The sequence below is a fragment of the Marmota monax genome, unplaced genomic scaffold (genome assembly GCF_021218885.2).
Source record: "Marmota monax isolate L192 unplaced genomic scaffold, Marmota_monax_Labrador192_F-V1.1 WCK01_AAM20220418_F8-fsc00080, whole genome shotgun sequence".
Classification (NCBI taxonomy): Eukaryota; Metazoa; Chordata; class Mammalia; order Rodentia; family Sciuridae; genus Marmota; species Marmota monax.
Genome location: NW_026694750.1, coordinates 2,622,898 through 2,638,002, shown reverse-complemented (window position 1 = coordinate 2,638,002; position 15,105 = coordinate 2,622,898).

The window sequence follows — 15,105 nt, the reverse complement described above, 5'->3', positions numbered from 1 at the left end:
TCCTTCTCTGCTCCTCCCCAGGCAGAGGGTCCTCCGCCATCCCACCTTAAGAAGAGGACACTGAGGCTCGGGCAGCTGGGGGGCATCATCCAGGGGCACTTGGACCAGAGCGGCAGGTCCGTCCGGCTGGCACGTGCCCAGGAGCCTCCCCGCCCTGCCTGCCAGTACCTCCAGGGACGGCGGAAACCCTGAGTCTCCACGGCCGGCAGGCTTCAGCTGGGGCACCAGCCATCAGGGCTTCAGGAGCAGGACGTCTGGGCTAGTGTCCCAGGTGGGGACAGGGGAGAGAGGCTGTGGAGCAGGAGGAGGCCAAGGGGAGGCTTGGGCGAGTAACAGCCGGCCCTGGGGAAAGAGAGGTGTTCCTGGGGCTGGAGATGCAGACCCGCACAGAGACAGGAACTGGGTGGCCGTGAGGCCTCGTGCACTGTGCTCTGGGGGCCCCGCGGTCCTCTGAGAGAGGGATCAGAGCAGGTCGCAGGGTCTCCACGTTTCACTCTGGTCCATTGCGTTTCCAGGTCCCTTTTCCCTGTCTCCATCTGGAAGCCTCCCAGGCACGATGGGAGCCCCTGCCTGGCACCTGTGAGCGCTTGGTGAGTGCTGGCAGCCTCAGGGAGCAGTGAACCCACAAGTGGATGGACAAACAAGCAAGGGATAAATCATCCACCAGGGTGTGCCCCCACCCTGGCTGGTTGATCCCCAGGGTCCGGCTCCCCCAGGGAATCAGGTGACCCTGATGAGGGTGGGACCACAGAGAGGTGTGACTTGGCTGCTAGCCCTGGCCCCCAGGCCCCAGGAGGCCCAGATTTTTGCAGATTGGGTCCCAGCTGTCCTGCAAGGCCTGACCCAGGCAAGGAGGTCCCTCCGTCCTTCCTGTGCCAGCCTCATCCAGGAGGGCAAGCTCTGTGGAGTCCCTGAGGGCTGCTCTGCCGAGGGGGGTCAACAGGATCACGCTGGCCTCCCCAGGGCCGCACACCCCTGTTTTCTCTGAACACATCCCCGAGTCCAGCTGTTCTCAAGTCACTGAGGACAACCCACCAGCCGGGGTTACCTTGGTCTTCGGGGCTCGGCTTCGGTTGCCAGCTCAGTTTTATGAGCTGTTTAATCTGTACCCTTTCTCTGCGCACTCCAGGATGGCCTCGGACGGTAACACCAGCTGTCTAGACAGAGGCCGCCCTGACACTGCCGTAAATAAAAATAGCTCCGTGTCCCAGGCCTTGGAAAGAGCAGGGAGGGGTGGGCAGCTCCCGCAGGCTGGCTGCGCCTGGCCTCTCCCAGCCCCTGGCAGGCCCTGGTTCTGCCCCGTGCCCACCTCCCTGCAGAGCCCATGTGGTCCGCAGAGGCGGTGAGGGAGGAGGCCTAGTCGTCCTGAGTGGCCCTCACAGGACCAAGGTGGCGAAGCACCTCACCCCCCTTGGCACTTCCCCTCCACCTGACCCCCAGGGGCAACCTGGGCAGTTGGACCCTGTGGCCAGTTAGGACTTCAACTTGGACTCAGTCAGTGCTCTGTCCACTGCTCTCGGGCCTGGGATGAGAGAGGCCCAGACTGGAGGCCAAGGCACGTGGTCAGGATTTTCAGTCACATGTCCTTCCGTCCCTGTCCACAGAAGGACATGGTGGGTCCCTGGCTCCCCCTGCCCCTCACTTACTGCCTTGTTCCCCACTGTCTCCTAGAGCGTCAGTTCAGGGCCTGCTTTCCAGGAGCCAGGAGAGGCTGGGCTGAGCTCTGAGAGCAACAGGCAGGCAGAGGGAGCTCAGGGTGCCACCTGAGCCCAGTGGGCAGGCACTGCTGACACACTGTGGTGTGCCTGGAGTGTGCAGGAGCCTCCCTGAGTGTCTCCGGGTAGGGTGGGGTCAGGTAAAAGAAGCTTGCTGCTCCGGGATCCGCCATAGCCAAGTCCCCTGCTTCCCCACATGTTCTCACAGAGAGTAGTTTATGTCAGCACCTTCAGAGGTGAGGTGCCCTTGTGCATACACAACCTGAACGCCTCTATAAAGCAGCCCTATGCCACTTCTCCTCCCCCCACCCCTAGGTCCAGTCAGATCAAGTCTCTGCAATAAACCCTGGCTCCTTTGTGGACAGTGGAGTCTTCATTTTAGCCTCTAATATGGGCTGGGGGAGCCATGGGGCCCAGTGAGAGAGCAAAAGAAGATTTACAAAGAACAAAGAACATTCTTTAAGATGGAACGTGGTTGCAGCTTGTGGTGGAAAGGGAGACTATGAGCCAGGTTCAGAGAGGACACAAGTGTAAGGGCCAGCATGGTGCCCAGCACACGGCCCATGCCCTGCGTATAGGGTGGAGCTTCTGTTTTCATTACTGGAGGCCAAGAGTAGATCGCAGTCCTCGGGCTCCTAACCCGGGGCTCCAGCTCAATCTGGAGAGCACGGCCACCCGGCCACATGGGACTTGGTAAATCCCCCCACTCGCTCACTGTTCCCATGGGGTCCCCAAATCCTGCCCCCACATCTGCATGGGGCAGGGCCCTCGAGAGCCAAGCCTGAGGAAACGCAGCACAGGTGGCAGGAGGGCCACTGCCAGGCACGACACACCCCACTGCCCACCAGGCACCCCCGGCTGCAGACTGGCCTCGGCCACGGCCGTCCTGGCCAAGGGGCTCCCGCCTCATGGAAGGGGCTGCACATGCTTGAGGTTCCTTCCTCCTCCCCTTCTCCCCCTTCCCTACACCGTCAGATTCACAAAAGGAGAAAACATCCTGTCCCGACCTGGGACAAGTTCACCTCGTGACAAAGAAGACTCAATCATCAGGCCAAGTGTCCCCCCACCTGCCTGGGGCAGCTGAGCTGGCTTTGCTCCACCCCCTGCCCCACCCAGGGGTGTCCTGACCCGTCTGCAGGCCAGACAGTCAGGAGTGTTGGGAGTCCCCAGACTGCTATGGACGAGGGAGGAGGTGGCAGGAAGCCACACGTCCCTTGGTGGACATTTGCTCACATGCTTGACTTGTTGAAGGTGGAGAAGGGAGTCAGGAGGAGATGGTGGGTGGGATGGGGCCCACCAGGGACACACAAATGCCACAGGATGTGGCTGGTGTCATTCTGGTCCTGACCCAGGGAAGGGTCCGTGGGGTAAGGGTGGGCCAGCAGCAGGCGCAGCGGCACCTCCGCAGGGACAGGGGCTGTGGGGAAGATGGCCACCTAGGGAAGATCAAGGCCAGGGTGGGTGAGGCCCATGCACACATCTCGTGACTTGTCACATTCCTGTCCCCAAATACACCAGAGGTGCTACACAGAAGCAGAAGGGAAGAGACAAGCAGAGACCAGGACATTGGAACACACAGGCCTGTGCCTTTAAATCTACAAGTGACGGAAAATCTGGGTGTCCAAAGCCAGGGAAGAGGGGTTTGACCAGCACAACTGGGGAGGAGACAGTGACTGGGGCAAAGTCCAGCCACTCCCGGCTCCTCAATAAACCACCAACTGAAGCTAGGACCAAGTGGCCTGTCTGCGCCCCAACCCTGTGCGGAACCGTCCATCCTCTGGCCTCAGAGGGCTTCCAGGGCGTCGGGCTCCTGTCTGCGTTTTACAGAAGAGGTAACAGAGGCACTGAGTGGGGGAGGCCTGACCTCAGCGGGCCCTGCAGCTGTCGGGGGCAGGGCCAGCGCTCCAGACAGAGGTGGCTCTGACTCCCAGCGGCCCCGTCCCCTCAGCCCCTCTGTGTCCTGTACCGCCTGGCACCGTGTTGGCACCAGCCGTGTTTACTCAGTGCTGGACCCGAGAGAGCAGAGCCCTCCCTGCCTGGCTCGGGCTCAGCTCTCCATCTTGCACATCAGCCTCTCAAACAAGTGTCTGTGGGGGGTGGGGAGGACAAGGTGGCCTCAGGCCAGCGCTCAGGCTTCCAGGGCCTCCAGTCTGGCTGGGCACAAGCTGACCACAGAGGAGACAAAAGGGAGGCATCCAAGGACAAGACCTAATTGTGGAGCTCCCAGCTCCATAGCCACCTGGGGCCAAGACCCCAAGGCTGGGATTCCAGGCTGGGACACAACCCTTGCTGATGTCTCCAGAGCCTGGACAGCATCTGGTACCCTGAACCCCAGTACAGCCACTCAGAAAAAGGGGCAGGCTCCCTCTTCATAGGAGAAGAAGTTGAGGCCCCCAGAGGGAACAGGGTGGCCCAGGCCATGTCCAAGAATGTGCTAGATGGGGTTTCTTTCTACTCATTCACTACACCCAGCCTGGGAGGGGACCCAGGGGGTGCGGGGGCCACCGTTCCTGAGGCCACAAGAGCAGACTTGGAAGTAGCCACTGGCTCTGCCAGAGGTCCATCTGCGTCACCTGCCAGGCCTGTGACCCAACTCACCAACATCTTCCCTGAGACTCTGCAGGCCCCCTGGGAGAGAAGCGCTCTCTCTGCTGGGGGTCTGAAGCCAGCAGACAGGGCTTGGAGCTGCTGGGCGCCATCTTGGTCTTGCCCTGCCCAGCTGCCAGAGGACAACCCAGCCCAGAGAAGCCCGTACCTGAGAGAGGAGGACCCTGCCCACCTGAGCCGTCACCGGCACACCTGAATTCAGAGGTACCTCAGGCCAGGCCATCCCAAGATGCTGGGCACCAGAGCCAGTACAGCAGAAGCTGAGTGGGGCTGTTCTGTCACCTGTGGCTCAGGAGTTTGGAGCCCACTCTCCCTATGTCACACCCCAAAGTCCCTCCCTCCATGACAGAGCTGGCTTTTCCTGGGACCCTGAAGAGGGGACACTGCCTATGGCCAGGAGCATAGTCCTGGAGCTCAGTGGCATGGCTTTGGCAGTGAGGTCCACTGCTTCATGGCACATGGGGACAAGGACAGTGGATGGAAGGAGATGGAGAGAGTGCTCAGTGGTGGCCACTGTATCCACTGGTGTCCCAACAAAAAGGCATGGCACCTTTGGGACAATTCCAGAAGAGTCTATTGAAGGTGGGGGTGGAGGGGAACCGGCACAGGAGAAAGAAGGACCCTGGGGATGGTAATGGCAGAGGAGAGCCATAACCCAAATCCAGAGCCAGAGGACGCCCCGAGGGCAGCAGCAACCTGTGCTCGAGGGACAGGGCCAGCCCAAGAGGGCCTTTCAGTGAGCTGAACTACACCCCAGAGAGTCTCGTCCACCCAAAACTCTGGAAGGTGACCTTATTCAGAAATAGGCTCTTTGCAGATGCAACTAGGTAAGACTCCGAATGTGCTCGACGGGGTTCCAATCTGCTCGTTCGGCACACGAGAGCCTCGGTGGGGACCAGGCTGAAGTTACCCCTGCTGGCCCTACGAGAAGAGAGGACACTGAGAGAAGAAGAGCAGACGGCCATGTGAGGACAGGGGCAGAGATGGCAGTGATGTGACACAAACCAGGGGAGCTGGGGCCACGAAGCTGGAAGAGCCCAGGAGGGGTGTGGCCCTACTTTGGAGACCGCTGGCCTCCTGGGCTGAGTGAGTGGGCCTTGTCTTAAGCCGCTCCACTTGGTGATAAGGGCAGCTCCAGGAGTGCAGACCTCAGGGGAGGGGACCAGGTGGGTGAGTACCCTGTCCTCGGCCCCCTCCCTCTCTCTAGCCTGTCCTGGGGCTTCCCAACTAGAAGGTGGAGGTCAGGGGAGCCCAGGTGGGGCCTACAGAGCTCAGCCTGAGGCGGGAAGCAGGACCAGGGTGGGGCCGGGCCCAGAAGATGACAGGGATAGTTACTGTTCCAGTGACACCCCACCCAGATGCCCGCCAGACACCTGTGGCTCTCCCGTTCCCACTGAGGTGGGGCCTTGATGGAGGCCTACCCACCTCCCCGGGTCAGGAGTGGTGTTGGCCTCTGGGCCCATTTCCTCCCTCTGCTTGTCACATGGGCATCCAGGAAGTTTCTCCAGAGATCCAGCTGCACTTCCCCTCCCATGCCCACCTGCCCTCTGCCCTGGACCATCCGGGAAGAAGACAGAAAAGAGGGTTTCCATCCACAGCAGGGGGCCCAGGCAGGTGTCCCCTGCAGAAGGGCAAGGCCAAAGGAGTTTCGAGAGCTTCGCTTCCATCTTTCCCCAGCTCCTCCACCCAGAGAAAACAGCAGCCCCCTAACCCCCAGGCTCCAGGTCCCAGAAGCCCTCACACACCCCAAACTGGCTTCAAGGCCCCCGGACTGAGTGACCAAAGTGAGTCCCCACACGTTTCCTAACCACAAAGTGCCAGGGAAAGACTGTGCTCAGGGCTCTCAGGCTTCCAGCACCCCGACACACACACACACACACACACACACACACACACTGCACGTCACAGATGGAGGACACTCACGCGGGCGATGCTCAGAGTCTCATGGATGCTCCCCAGTGAAACTGCACAGAAATTCATAAGCACCCAGGAAACACTTACCAGGCTGCAGACAAAGTGGGCCGAGGCACTGCAGCTGGGACTCCTCCCACTTCTGTCCCACCCAAGGGAACATCTCAATACTAGGGTCAGGAGTGGCATTCTCAGGGACTGAATCCCATCTCACGCAGATTTGAGCAAAATGGGATTTATTGGCTCCTGTATCAGAAAAGTTCAGGACCAGATGAATTGGGTCTTGACAGGGTCCTCAGGGAGCACCCTGTCACCTCCCAGGCACAGGGTCCCTGGATTTCCCACACAGCCCCATCTTGAGGTAGGTGAGTTGTCACCTGAGTGGCCTGATGGCTGCAGCCATTCCAGGCTTACCTGGACCCTCAGCCACCTCAGAGGGAGGGTGACTCTCTCTTCCCCACGACGTCCACACACAAGCCAAAGCAGAGCCCTGTGGACACGGCCTCCTGCCCTGAGGCCAAGGAGAAGCTCTTGTGCTTGTTTGAATTTTCTGGTCACACGGTCCAGCCAGGAGCCGGAGAGGGGTCAGCTCTACCCAGACCCAGCACTGAGAGGGGAGGGGGCAAAGGAAGATCCAGGAGCTTCTGCCAGGAGAAGGGGAGGGACACCAGGCAGTGGACAGGACCAGAGACGGCCCTGGCGGGTTTCCTGCGGATGCCATGGCCAACGGCCAGGCTCAGTGGCTTAAGACAACACAGGGGCTACTCTTGGTTCTAGAGGCCGGTGCTGGTTCTTTCTGGAGGCTCCAGGGAGAGTCTAGAGGCCACCTGCATTCCTGGGCTGGCTGCCCCTCCTCCATCTGCAACGCCAGAAGAAGGCAGAGTCTCAAGTCTCTTCCTTTCTCTCTCTGTGTGCCTTTCTATGCATCTGTCTCTGTGGGTCTCTGTCTGTCTCTCTCCTTGTCTCTGCTCCTCCTGCCTGTCTCTTGAAGGACCCACAGGTTCTGGTGATGAGGATGGGGGTGTCTTCAGGGGGCCATGTTCTGTCCACCACATCCTCTCATAATCAGACAAATGGGCTTATAGTCAAGCCCTCGCTCTGACTGATGGGAAATGGTCAGCCCTGCCTCCGTGGTCACCAGAAAGTTAGCCTCCTGTCATCACAAATGCTGCCCCTGACCTTCCCTGTGCACACAGGGCCCAGCACTCAGGCCAGTGGCAGACAGAGAGCCCACCAAAGGCACCAGGACATGGCAGAGCAGAGGTTCAGTGGCCAGACACAAGGGGACATCATGCCGTCACTGTTCATAGTTTCAGAGTACCAGGAAGTCACAGCAAAATCCAACTGGGGTCAGGATCTGACGCGAGTTGAGAGACAGCCTCACCAGGCCCTCGGCAGAGTTTGCACTGACATATTCCAAACCAATAAAGAGCTTTAAGATTAAAAAAGAAGAGCAACTAATAAAAAAATTTAAAAAAAAAGATTAAAAAAGAAAAATAGGGCTGGGGCTGGGGCTCAGTGGTCGAGCGTTTGCCTGGCATGTGTGAGGCACTGGGTTTGATTCTCAGCACCACATAAAAATCAATGAATAAAACCAAGGTCCAACAACAACTAAAAAATATTTTTTAAAAGATTAAAAAGTATAAGTGATTTACGATAGAAGAACCATGGATCCTGACCCAGGTTTCCCCTCCAGAGCTGGCACCCGGGGAGTGCCCAACACCTTGTGGGCCCTAGAGGAGGCTTCCGCTGACAAGGGGCTGGTTCTGCCACACACGTCCTGGGATGGCCTCAGCAACCCCCAGGAAGGAGACATGGACAGGGGGGCAAGGAAGACAGGGGTGTGCCCCACAGTGCAGTAGGAACCAAGGTCAGCGGCTGTCTACCGCTTGCCATCCTCAACGGCCACCCCACAAAAGCCCAGGTCTCCCTGAGTCCTGTTGAACCAGACCCCAGTGAACTGAGGCCTCTGCCCAAATCGGTCACTGTGGTCCACTTCCTCCAGGAGAAATGAGAATCCGGGAGTCTGGGGGTTGGAGGTGGGTCTGCTGCAGGTCTGTCCCTGAGGTGGATTCCAGAGCCCAGTCCCCTCTCCTGGCCTTGAAGACCCGGCCACAGGAGAGATTTAAAAATACTTGTCGGTTAAGTCGGGGAGGGCTCAGAGTGGCCCCTGGACACAGTTTACAGGCCGGCCTCTGCAGCAGCTAATCAGTTGGCACAGAGCCCCTGGCCACGGCCGGGCAGCCACACCCTGGGCAAGCCAGGTTTTTCCTGAGTGGAAGCAAGTTCAAGCCCTGGGCACCCCACAGGCCCAAGGAGCCCAGCAGCCCATCCGGGCCCCGTAGGAAAGCGGGGATTGTGGCCACCAGCTGGGACGACGGAGGAAGTATCCAGGCTGCTTCTCACCCTCCTGAGTCCCCTGGGAATGTTTGAGACCAGGAGGCAGGTGGGGAGGCTGCGGGGGACTTTGCACAGCTCTGCCAGGGTCACAGTTGGGGCACGGGGGGAGCTGGGCCGCGCGGGGCCAGGGGAGGCTGGAGAGAGGCAGCGGGAGGATACAGCTGCAGCCTCAGACCAGACACCACTTCCTCTCTCCCACCAAAGACCTCGCTCTCTGGAAACACTAGGCAGCCCCTCCCACAAGGACAGGGGCCCTTGGGCTCCTCATTCCCATCTCATCCCAGAGCAGGCCACGGCCCGGACTCACATCCCCCAACTCTACCCTGCCCCTGGGCGCTGCTGCTCCCACCTGCAGCTTCTGGGTGGCAACCTCCTTCCTGCCATCCCCAACGTCCGCACCAAGAGAGGTATACAGTCGGACTTTAATAAATACCCATTTCCTCTCCTCAGCATCACTGTACAGGGCCTATCTGGGCCTCCACCTTGCCCCGTAGGCCCAGGGCAGGACACCCACAAACCAGGAACTACATCATCTGCAGAAGCTGGCTTCCTGCCCCCAAGGAGGCCACTGAGACACGGCCAGGGCCTCATCGTGCAGGGAGCCCATCCTGCTCTGTCCCGGGAGGGGCTGTGGCAGGCTCTGCCTGTGCCTACACCTGAGACCGCCCCCAGACCCCCACTTCCAGTCATTGCTCCTCTGGACCTGGGGGCTGCCGTGGCTCCCAGTCTTCCTCGTTCGCTGTTCCTTGCTTTGAGAAGCGAAGCCACGTTTTGCCCCTAGCAGCCCAACCCACCCTGGAGTTGGAGGCCCAAGCAGGGAGCCCGGGAGCCCTCTGAAGTCCCTGTCTCAGCTGACAGCCCTTCCCTCTGGCTCCCACCAGGGAATCCCTCTGCCTCTGGGTGAAACCCAGCAAGGAGGAGCCATCTTTCAGCAGGCCTGCCCTTGTGAAAGCCACGGAACACAGTTCTGGGACTGGGACTGTTGCTTCCTGCACACCCATGTGGCCTTTAGGGTACAGCAGGGGGCCAGAAAACTTCAGGGTGCCTAGTTCAGAACCCAGGCCCCAGCCACCCTCCCCAGGCAGGGCTGAGGAGAACCTGGGGACCTGGATGTTGGACAACTGGGATCCGTCAGAGATTCCAAGTGAGTCCCCAGCCAGCCCAACCCTTCTCCAAGTGGAACCTCTGCCCTGCTTGGCCGGAGTTGCTGTCTGCACTGGAGTCAGCTCAGCCCACCTGACCAGAGACATGGATGGCCCAGGCCACGTCAGCCTCTGGGGTCTACAGGGACAAGGAGTTTGGCTTCCATATCTCAGGCTCCCGAAGGGGAGAGACGGGGTACATCCTGCCAGAGCTTTTGGCACCTCTGACTCAGCCACCTCCCTGAACCCTGCTCTGTGCCGAGCCCATGATGGGTGCAGAGATACAGAGACAGACGAAATGCAGGCCCCACTTTGGAGCAGTTCCAACAGACAGGTGAAACACCAGCTCCAAGGTGCACCTGAGCCAGTTCAGCAGAGGTCCAGAGAAGCAGCCCCTGAGTCACTGGGAGGGCTCCTGGGGGCAGGAACGGCAGGAGACAAGCTGGGTGTGGCCAACTGACTTGTAGGAAGCAGAGGATGCTGGAGAGCCCAGAGGCAGACAGCCGCCCTGTGGAACTGGGGTGCCTTCATCGTGCCCACGGGGTGCCAGGCCCCAGCAGGGCCAGTCCTGCAGCGAGTTCCCCCCCCATCTCCGTGGCTCTGGAGGCCACAGTCCCGGCTGCACCTGCTCAGCCTTGGACGGGGGGGAAGTGACTTGCTCTCAAGGCTCCTGCAGGCCGCATCCTGGGGGAGCCCACAGGAAAGAGTTTGCAAGTTTTATGGCCACTGAAGTCAGGCTCGGGCCCGGGAGGGTGGGGGCCGTGCTGGCCGGGTTTAATCGGGGCATTGGGCTCCTTGCATAGCCGAAGGGGCTGGGGGCTGCACCAGGTTTGCCAAGCAGCCAGCAACGTTTTGTCTCCCACACTGTGCACAGGGCCCCTCTCATGGGAAGGGCATCCCAGAGCCAGGGAGAGCCACAGCCAGTCCTACCACAAGGCCTGCAAACGGCCAGGCTCCAATGCCCATCCTGAGCTGGAGCAGGGCAGCTCATTCCTGCTGGCTGACCCCTCCACCAGGCTGACCATGGGGGACACAGGTCCTACTGGGACTGGAGGGCACATTGCTCTCCCCCATCCCATGGCAGCACTACAAGGAACAAAGGGACTGAGGCCAGAATGAGACTGTGTGCTCCCTACTCTGGGTGGCCCTGGGTGGCCTTGGGGGGTTCTGGGGGACCCTGGGTGAGTGTACTGAAACCAGAGAAGAGTGAAGAATTCAGCAGCACTGGATAAAGCCTCGCCCACAGTCGGTGCTCAGTGTAGACTGAATAACCAAAGTCACCGAGTAGGGCCCTGTCTGGCGCACAAAGGACTGAAGTGTATCTTCTGTTCCATGCAGAAGTGACAACCAGCAGACAGCCCGCCTTCTCACTCGTACCCGCCAGGCCTCACGCAGGCCCCAGGACTGCACAGCCCTGAAGACCCTGACCGCTGGGGTCCCCACTGGCGCAGGGGCCGGGCAAGGCAGAGACGGCAGGCACGGGTCAGACAGTGCGTGTCTGGCCTTTGAATGCTTTTCCCGGCAGTTCCTCTGATTCACAGCTGTCCCAGGAACAGTCACGGCTGTGTCAATAAATATGGGTGACACAGAGTGACCTCTCCGTCTCGCAGGGCCATTTGGGCCTTCCTGCCCCTCCAAAACCCTGCCCGGGCGGTTGTTATTCTAGCCAGCGTGAGAGTCCCTAAACCAGAGAGAGGGCCTGGGGGAACGGAACCACCCGGCAGGCTGATAACCCAGAAAGCGGCTGCTTTATCTAGACTGCGTTCAGCTTTAGCCAAACTCCCGACCCCTAGTGCAGAACACTGGGGTGCCCTGACTGGAAAAGAGCCAGAAAGGTGCCCAGCACTGGCCCTGCCCTTCCCCCTGCAGGAGCGTGTCACAGACTAACTTCTCTCCTTCGAGCTGCAAGCTTGCCATTGTGTGCGGGGGGAGTCGGGGAGCTGGAGTTAGGATTTCCTCCACTGCACCCTCCTTGCCTGACGACAGAGTTTATCATGGAAGGGAAGGACGGCTAGGAGCCCACAGGATTTGTGTCATCTCCTCCATTCCACGTCCACCAAATGCCTTTTGCATGCTTCCTCTGCGCCAGGCACTCTGGGGATGTGACCGTGCTCAGGGAGGTTGGTCCCTTCTCCAGGAGTCTGCAGTCAAGAGGGAAAGCAGATCCCTCAACAAGCCACGCCACAGAGCAGGACTGGGGTGCCCCTGGGGAAGTTGGGGGCTGCTGGAGGGATTAACAAAGACTAAAAGCACAAGCCACCAACTGCACGAGTGAGTCCCAGCTGGAACCCATGTGAAAGCAGAATAAGGACAGTGTCGCATTTCAGGGTCTCGGAGAAGTAATTATGGACCGAATATCAGCTCCTATTCCTGCATCAAAGTAAAATTCTCGGGTAGGAAAGTGGACTTCAGGTCCTGCAGGACACTGTGCTGGGTCCTAGAAGGTACCTCGTGTCTGCAGATGCCTTTGGTGGAGGAGGCCGCACCCGCGGGCTGAGACAGAAGCAGAGAGAATGGAGCAGAGGAAGAGGGCAGGAGGAGTTGGGCAGTCGGTAGCCAGCAGGCAGCGATGGCACCCCTGGGGGCCAGGAGGGTGACGGTGAGTGTGGAAAGGATCAAGAGGTTCTTGGGAGACAGAAGTTGCAGGGCTCGGTGCAGGATCTCAGGTGGGAGAAAAGGTGTGGGAGGAGAGAATCCTGACTTCTGCTTGAGATCTAGGGGACAGTGGGGACACCATCTTAGGTAAAAGGCCACCGGAGAAGCAGATTCGAAGTGCTAGAAGTTCAGGAGCTGTGCAGTGGGACATCCCAGAGTCCCAGGAATTGGAAAGTGCATTTGCCCAAACGTCTGCGGAACAGAACTCTGAGCTCAGGCATGGTCGTGGGGACGGTGTTCTTTGGCAACGCCAGCCTGGCATGCTGGACGCTGCAGAGGTGAGCCCAGTGAGGGCAGACCAGGTGACATCCACACCTGAACTCGTGTCTCTGCTCACCCTGAACTGGTTTTCCTGGGTTCCTCTCCATGTGACCCAGTGCGTCCATCAGGACATTGTCCTCATAAGCTCTTGATGGAAGTCGGGTTTTGGAGCTGACCCAAGACACCAGTCACAGGTTGGAAAGGGGCTAATTTCCCAGAACTTGATTGAAAGGAAGCCATGCGTTTCATCCTGGAATTTCTAAGTCCCCATGTGTGTTTATTTATCTCGAGGGCAGTCAGGTGTCTTGGTCAGGCTGCAGAGGGAGGGCCAGCCTTGGGGCTGCTGGACACCTGGTCCATCACCAGCTACCTTCAGTCTAAGCCCACTCTGCCATTATTTAGTCATTCGGCACCTAATTAATGAGCTACCGTGGTCCAGGCACTGTCCTTGATGCTGGAGAGGGAACAGGAAACAAAAAAATATAGTAATTATAACTAATTGTTGCTGGGCACAGAGGCTCATGCCTGTAATCCCAGTGACTTGGGAGGCTGAGACAGGAGGATTGCAAATTTGAGGTCAGCCTCAGCAACTTAGCAAGAACCTGTCTCAAAATAAAACATAAAAAGGGTTGGCTCAGTGGTTAAGTGCCCTGGTTCAATTCTCAGTACCAAAAACAAAACAAAACAAAAGCACCTTATTGTTGTGGTAACCAACTATTATGTAATGATGTACAGTAATATGTCAGTGTGCGATCGTGCCAACAATTTGTTGAGCATTTGGTAGGCATGGGCACTGTGCCGGGTGCCTATGTCCCCTATACCCTTCACAGTCACCCCTGTGTAACACTAATCCCTATTTGACAGAGGACGGCAAGGGCTCAGAGAAGGAAGCTAAGTGCCTGCCCAAAGTCATAGCAAGGTCAGGGTCAGGATGTGGACTCAGGCCTGGAGACGATGCTCCTGAGTTCTTGGCTTGTAGCCGCCCTGTGTCCCAGTCCACCCTGCAGTGGGTGGTAGTCAGGGGGTTTGGAGCCCCGTCCCTCGGGGGAAGCCTCACCCTCAGGGAATCAGAGCTCAGTCACTGTGTCCTAAGCACATGTTCTAGGACCAGTCATCGACCAGGAAGTTTGGTCTCAGAGCAGAGCTGTAAGTTCTGCTTTGTGCGGCTTTGAACCCCCAGCCTGTCCTGGCCTCAGACACACTATGCTCATGCAGGTTTTCGGATGTCCCAGAATCTCATTCCTCCTCCCTAGAAGGCCACATGCCACTCCTGACCATCTTCCCTCCACCAAGCACTTGCCTGTATGACTTACTAGTGAGCCGGGCTCCCGGTGCACTATCCACAATTGTCCTGGAACCTCTCTTCCCAGAGGGACTTGTCTGTCCCCAAACCTGTGGTCACCCCTGCCATCACCACCACCACCATCACTAATTCCAGCCATGCTCTGGGGCTTCCAGGACCTGCTTGCTCTCCACTCTGCTGGTGAAACTCCCTGACACCCAGTACACCCTGAATGTCCTCTGTCATTGCACCTCTTAAATGCCTTCCTCAGGAAACTTGGAATGGAACCACCCTTTGACCCAGCTCTCCCACTCCTCAGTTTATACCCAAAGGACTTAAAATCAGCACACTACAGGGACACACCACATCAATGTTTATGGCAGCTCAACTCACAATAGCTAAACTATGGAACCAACCTAGATGCCCTTCAATGGATGAGTGGATAAAGAAACTGTGGTATATACACAGTGGAATATTACTCAGCATTAAAAGAGAATGAAATTATGGCATTTGCAGGTAAATGGATGGAGTTGGAGAATATCATACTAAGTGAAGTAAGCCAATCCCAAAAGACCAAAAGCCAAATGTTCTCTCTGATAAGTGGATGCTGATCCTTAACAGGGGGTGGGGAGTGGAGGAACTTTGATTGGGCAAAGGGGAGGGACAGAAGGGGAGGGGGCATGGGGGTAGAAAAAATGGCAGAATGAGACAAACATCATTACCCTAGGTACATGTATATGACTGCACATGTGGTGCAACTCTACATCTTGAACAACCAGAGAAATGAAGAGTTGTGCTCCATTTGTGTACAATGAATCAAAAAGCTTTCTGCTGTCATGTATAACTGAATAAAACTAATACAAAATAATTTTTTAAATGTGGTATATATACACAATGGAATATTACTCAGCCTTAAAAAAAATTAAATCTTGACATTTGCCAGTAAATGGATGGAGCTGGAGAACATCATGCTAAGCGAAATAAGCCAATCCCAAAAAACAAAAGGCTGAGTGTTTTCTCAGATATGTGAATGCTAATTCATACTGGGGGAAGAATAGAGTTACTTTGGATTATGCAGAGGGGAGTGAAGGGAGGGGATTTGGAGGTAGGAAGCGTGGTAGAATGAATCGGA